This window comes from Miscanthus floridulus, chromosome 19 (assembly GCF_019320115.1).
Source record: "Miscanthus floridulus cultivar M001 chromosome 19, ASM1932011v1, whole genome shotgun sequence".
Lineage (NCBI taxonomy): Eukaryota > Viridiplantae > Streptophyta > Magnoliopsida > Poales > Poaceae > Miscanthus > Miscanthus floridulus.
Genome location: NC_089598.1, coordinates 61033822 through 61040939, shown reverse-complemented (window position 1 = coordinate 61040939; position 7118 = coordinate 61033822).

Here is a 7118-nt window from a genome sequence, read left to right as displayed (position 1 = left end):
CACTGTCTGCAAATAGAAAGAAGCGAGATTCCACATCACCCAAGTCACCTAGGAGTTCCATCGAGTGTGCCCAAATTGATTTCTGAGCCTATGGTACGTTCGACACAAACATTGCAACTATCTTGCGTCAAGATTAGCACTATCTCCAAATGGCGTGAGCTTTCACTTGAGCCTCATCACCTAGGAGTACCATTGGGTGTGTCCAACGTGATTTCTGAGCTGACGGCACGTTTGACACAAAATATGCACTTATCTTACACCGACACTTACACTGTCTCCAAACAGAAAGAAGTGAGATTCCACATGACCCATGCCACCTAGGAGTTCCATTGGGTGCGTCCAAACGATTTCCGTGCCTATGGCACGTTCGACGAAAACCGTGCAGCTATCTTGCGTCAAGATTAGCACTATCTCCGAATGGAGCGAAATTCCACATGACCAATGTCACCTAGGAGTTCCATCGGGTGTGTCCAAAACAATTTTCGAGCCCATGATACGTTCGACGCAAACTGTGCACCTATCTTGCGACAACATTAGCACTATCTCCAAACGCACCGAAATGAGCTTCCACTTGAGCCTCATCACGTAGTGGTACCATCGGGTGCATCCAAAATAATTTCTGAGCCTATGGTACGTCTAGTGCAAACCAGGCACCTACCTTGCACCGACACTAACACTATCTCAAAACGGAAAGAAGTGAGACTCCACATGACCCACGTCAACTTGGAGTTCCATCTGGTGCGTCCAAAATGATTTATTAACCTATGGTACGTTCGACGCAAACTGTGCATCTCTCTTGCGTCAAGATTAGCACTATCGCCAAACAGAGCGAGCTTTCACTTGAGCCTCATCACCTAGGGTACGATCGGGTGCGTCCGAAGCGAATTCTGAGCCTATGGTACGTCTAGCGTAAACCATGCACCAATCTTGCACCAACACTAACACTGTCTCCAAACAAAAAGAAGCGAGATTCCACATGACCCAAGTCACCTAGGAGTTCCATCGGATGTGTCGAAAATGATTTCTGAGCCTATGGTACGTTCGACACAAACCGTGTAACTATCTTGCGTCAAGATTAGCACTATCTCCAAATGGGGCGATCCTTCACTTAAGCCTCATCACCTAGGAGTACCATCGGGTGCGTCCAAAGCGATTTCTGAGCCGTTGGTATGATTGGCGTGAAATGTGCACCGATCTTGCACCGACACTTATACTGTCTCCAAATGGAAAGAAGTGAGATTCCACATGACCCATGTCACCTAGGAGTTCCATTGGGTGCGTCCAAACGAATTCCAAGCCTATGGCACATTCAACGCAAACCATGCAGCTATCTTGCGTTAAGATTAGCACTATCTCCAAATGGAGCGAGATTCCACATGACCAACGTCACCTAGGAGTTCCATCGGGTGCGTCCAAAATGATTTATGAGCCTATGGTATGTTTGACGTGAACTATGCACCTATCTTGCCTCAAGATTAGCACTATCTCCAAACGGTGCGAGCGTCCAAAGCGAATTCTAAGCCTCTGGTACGTCTAGCGCAAACCATGCACCAATCTTGCACCAACACTAACTCTGTCTCCAAACAAAAAGAAGCAAGATTCCACATGACCCAAGTCACCTAGGAGTTCCATCGGGTGTGTCCAAAATGATTTCCGAGCCTATGGAACATTTGACACAAACCGCGTAACTATCTTGCATTAAGTACACAATCTCCAAATGGGGCGAGCTTTCACATGAGCATTGCCACCTCGGAGTACCATCGGGTGCGTCCAAAGCGATTTCTGAGCCGATGGTAAGTTTGGCGCAAAATGTGCACCTATCTTGCACTGACACTTACACTATCTCTAAACGGAAAGAAGTGAGATTCCACATGACCCATGTCACCTAGGAGTTCCGTTGTGTGCGTCCCAAAGATTTCCGAGCCTATGGCACGTTTGATGCAAACCGTGCACCTATCTTGCATCAAGATTAGCACTATCTCCAAACGGTGCAAGCTTTCATTTGAGCCTCGTCACCTAGGGTACGATCAGGTGTGTCCAAAGCGATTTTCTAAGCATATGGTACGTCTAGCGCAAACCATGCACCAATCTTGCACCGACACTAACACTGTATCCAAACGGAAAGAAGTGAGATTCCACATGACCCAAGTCCATCGGGTGTGTCCGAAATGATTTCCGAGCCTATGGTACGTTCGACACAAACTGTGCAATTATCTTGAGTAAAGATAGCACTATCTCTAAATGGGGCGAGCTTTCCCTTGAGCCTTGTCACCTAGGAGTACCATCGGGTGCGTCCAAAGCGATTTCTGAGCTGATGGTACGTTTGGCGCAAAATCTGCACCTATCTTGCTCCGACACTTGCACTATCTCCAAACGGAAAGAAGTGAGATTCCACCTGACCCATGTCACCTAGGAGTTCCATTGGGTGCGTCCAAACGATTTCCGAGCCTATGGCATGTTCGACGCAAACCGTGCAGCTATCTTGCGTTAAGATTAGCACTATCTCCGAGTGGAGCGAGATTCCACATGACCAACGTCACCTAGGAGTCCCATCGGGTGCGTCCAAAATGATTTTCGAGCCCATGATACGTTCAACGCAAACTGTGCACCTATCTTGCGACAACATTAGCACTATGTCCAAACGGACCGAAACGAGCTTCCACTTGAGCCTCATCACCTAGTGGTACCATTGGGTGTGTCCAAAACGATTTCTAAGCCTATGGTACGTCTAGCGCAAACCATGCACCTATCTTGCACGGACAAACACTGTCTCAAAATGGAAAGAAGTGAGACTCCACATGACCCACATCACCTAGGAGTTCCATCTGGTGCGTCCAAAATGATTTATGAGCCCATGGTACGTTCGACGCAAATCGTGCACCTATCTTGCGTCAAGATTAGCACTATCTCCAAATGGTGCGAGCTTTCATTTGAGGCTCATCACCTACGGTACGATCGGGTGCGTCCAAAGCGATTTCTAAGCGTATGGTACATCTCGCGCAAACCATGCACCAATCTTGTACCGACACTAACACTATCTCCAAACGGAAAGAAGCGAGATTCCGCATGACCGAAGTCACCTAGGAGTTCCATCGGGTGTGTCCAAAATGATTTCTGAGCCTATGGTACGTTCGACACAAACCATGCAACTATCTTGCGTCAAGATTAACACTATCTTGAAATAGGGCGAGCTTTCACTTGAGCCTTGTCACCTAGGAGTACCAGCGAGTGCGTCCAAAGCGATTTCTGAGCCGATGGTACGTCTAGCGCAAACCATGCACCTACCTTGCACCGACACTAACACTGTCTCAAAATGGAAAGAAGTGAGACTCCACATGACCCATGTCACCTAGAAGTTCTATCTAGTGCGTCCAAAATGATTGATGAGCCCATGGTACGTTCGACGCAAACCGTGCACCTATCTGGCTTCAAGATTAGCACTATCTCCAAATGGAGCAAGCTTTCACTTGAGTCTCGTCATCTAGGGTACCATCGGTTGCGTCCAAAATGATTTCTAAGCCTATGGTATGTCTAGCGCAAACCATGCACCAATCTTGCACCGACACTAACACTATCTGCAAACGGAAAGAAGCGAGATTCCACATGACCCAAGTCACCTAGGAGTTCCATCAAGTGTGTCCAAAATGATATCTGAGCCTATGGTACGTTCGACACAAACCGAGCAACTATCTTGCGTCAAGATTAGCACTATCTCCAAATGGGGTGAGCTTTCACTTGAGCCTCATCACCTAGGAGTACCATCGGGTGCGTCCAAAGCGATTTCTAAGCTGACGGCACATTTGGCATGAAATATGCACTTATCTTACACCGACACTTATACTATCTCCAAATGGAAAGAAGTGAGATTCCACATGACCCATGTCACCTAGGAGTTCCATTGGGTGCGTCCAAATGATTTTCGTACCTATGGCACGTTTGACGCAAACCGTGCAGCTATCTTGCGTCAAGATTAGCACTATCTCCAAATGGAGCGAAATTCCACATGACCAACGTCACCTAGGAGTTCCATCGGGTGCGTCCAAAACAATTTTCGAGCCCACAATACGTTCGACTCAAACTGTGCACCTATCTTACGACAACATTAGCACTATGTCAAACGGACCGAAACAAACTTCCACTTGGGCATCATCACCTAGTGGTACCATCGGGTGCGTACAAAATGATTTCTGAGCCTATGGTACGTCTAGCGTAAACCATGCACCTATCTTGCACCGACACTAACACTGTCTCAAAACGGAAAGAAGTGAGACTCCACATGACCCACGTCACCTAGGAGTTCCATCTGGTGCGTCCAAAATGATTTATGAGCCCATGGTTCATTCGACGCAAACCATGCACCTATCTTGCATCAAGATTAGCACTATCTACAAATGGTGCAAGCTTTCATTTGAGCCTTGTCACCTAGGGTACGATAAGGTGTGTCCAAAGCGATTTTCTAAGCATATGGTACGTCTAGCGCAAACCATGCACCAATCTTGCACTGACACTAACACTGTCTCCAAAAAGAAAGAAGCGAGATTCCACATGACCCAAGTCACCTAGGAGTTCCATCGGGTGTGTCCAAAATGATTTCTAAGCCTATGGAATGTTCAACACAAACCGTGCAACTATCTTGCGTAAAGATTAGCACTATCTCTAAATGGGGCGAGCTTTCCCTTGAGCCTTGTCACCTAAGAGTACCATCGGATGCGTCCAAAGCGATTTCTGAGCTGATGGTACGTTTGGCACAAAATGTGCACCTATCTTGCACTGACACTTACACTGTCTCCAAACGGAAAGAAGTGAGATTCCACATGACCCATGTGACCTAGGAGTTCCATTGGGTGCGTCCAAACGATTTTCAAGCCTATGGCACGTTCTAAGCAAACCGTGCAGCTATCTTGCATCAAGATTAGCACTATCTCCAAATGGAGCGAGACTCCACATGACCCACGTCACCTAGGAGTTCCATCGGGTGCATCCAAAATGATTTTCGAGCCTATGATACGTTTGACGCAAACTGTGCAACTATCTTGCGACAACATTAGCACTATCTCCAAACAGACCAAAACGAGCTTCCACTTGAACATCATCACCTAGTGGTACCATCGGGTGCGTCCAAAACAATTTCTGAGCCTATGATTCATCTAGCGCAAACCATGCACCTATCTTGGACCGACACTAACACTGTCTCAAAATGGAAAGAAGTGAGACTCCACATGACCCACGTCACCTAGGAGTTCCATCTGGTGTGTCCAAAATAATTTATGAGCCTATGGTACGTTCGACGCAAACTATGTACCTATCTTGCATCAAGATTAGCACTATCTCCAAACGGTGCGAGCGTCCAAAGCGAATTCTAAGCCTCTGGTATGTCTAGCGCAAACCATGCACTAATCTTGCACCGACACTAACACTGTCTCCAAATGAAAAGAAGCAAGATTCCACATGACCCAAGTCACCTAGGAGTTCCATTGGGTATGTCCAAAATGATTTCTGAGCCTATGGTACATTTGACACAAACCGTGCAACTATCTTGCATCAAGAATAGCACTATCTCCAAATGGGGCGAGCTTTCACTTGAGCCTCATCACCTAGGAGTACCATCGGGTGCGTCCAAAGCGATTTCTGAGCCGATGGTACGTTTGGCGCAAAATGTGCACCTATCTTGCACCAACACTTACACTATCTCCAAACGGAAAGAAGTGACATTCCACAGGACCCATGTCACCTAGGAGTTCTGTTGGGTGCGTCCAAATGATTTCCAAGCCTATGGCACGTTCGACGCAAACCGTGCACGTATCTTGCGTCAAGATTAGCACTATCTCCAAACGGTGCAAGCTTTCATTTGAGCCTTGTCACCTAGGGTATGATCAGGTGTGTCCAAAGCGATTTTCTAAGCATATGGTACGTCTAGCGCAAACCATGCACCAATCTTGCACCGACACTAACACTCTCTCCAAACAGAAAGAAGCGAGATTCCACACGACCCAAGTCCATCGGGTGTGTCCAAAATGATTTCCAAGCCTATGGTACGTTCGACACAAACCATGCAACTATCTTGCGTAAAGATTAGCACTATCTCTAAATGGGGCGAGCTTTCCCTTGAGCCTTGTCACCTAGGCGTACCATCGGGTGCGTCCAAAGCGATTTCTGAGCTGATGGTACGTTTGGCGCAAAATGTGCACCTATCTTGCACAGACACTTACACTGTCTCCAAATAGAAAGAAGTGAGATTCCACATGACCCATGTCACCTAGGAGTTCCATTGGGTGCGTCCAAATGATTTCCGAGCCTATGCCACATTCGACACAAAATGTGCAGTTATTTTGCGTTAAGATTAGCACTATCTCCGAATGGAGCGAGATTCCACATGACCAACGTCACCAAGGAGTTCCATCGGGTGCGTCCAAAATGATTTTCGAGCCCATGATACGTTCAACGCAAAATATGCACCTATCTTGCGACAACATTAGCACTATGTCCAAACGGACCGAAATGAGCTTCCACTTGAGCCTCATCACGTAGTGGTACCATCGAGTGCGTCCAAAACGATTTCTGAGCCTATGGTACGTCTAGCACAAACCATGCACCTATCTTGCACCGACACTAACACTATCTCAAAACGGAAAGAAGTGAGACTCCACATGACCCACGTCACCTATGAGTTCCATCTGGTGCGTCCAAAATGATTGATGAGCCCATGGTACGTTCAACGCAAACCGTGCACCTATCTTGCTTCAAGATTAGCACTATCTCCAAATGGAGCAAGCTTTCATTTGAGCCTCGTCACCTAGGGTACGATCGGGTGCGTCCAAAATGATTTCTGAGCCTATGGTACATCTAGCGCAAACCATGCACCAATCTTGCACCGACACTAACACTGTCTGCAAAGGGAAAGAAGCGAGATTCCACATGACCAAGTCACCTAGGAGTTCCATCGAGTGTGTCCAAAATGATTTCTGATCCTATGGTACATTCGACACAAACCGAGCAACTCTCTTGCATCAAGATTAGCACTATCTCCAAATGGGGTGAGCTTTCACTTGAGCCTCATCACCTAGTAGTACCATCGGGTGCGTTCAAAGCGATTTCTAAGCTGATGGCACGTTTGGCAC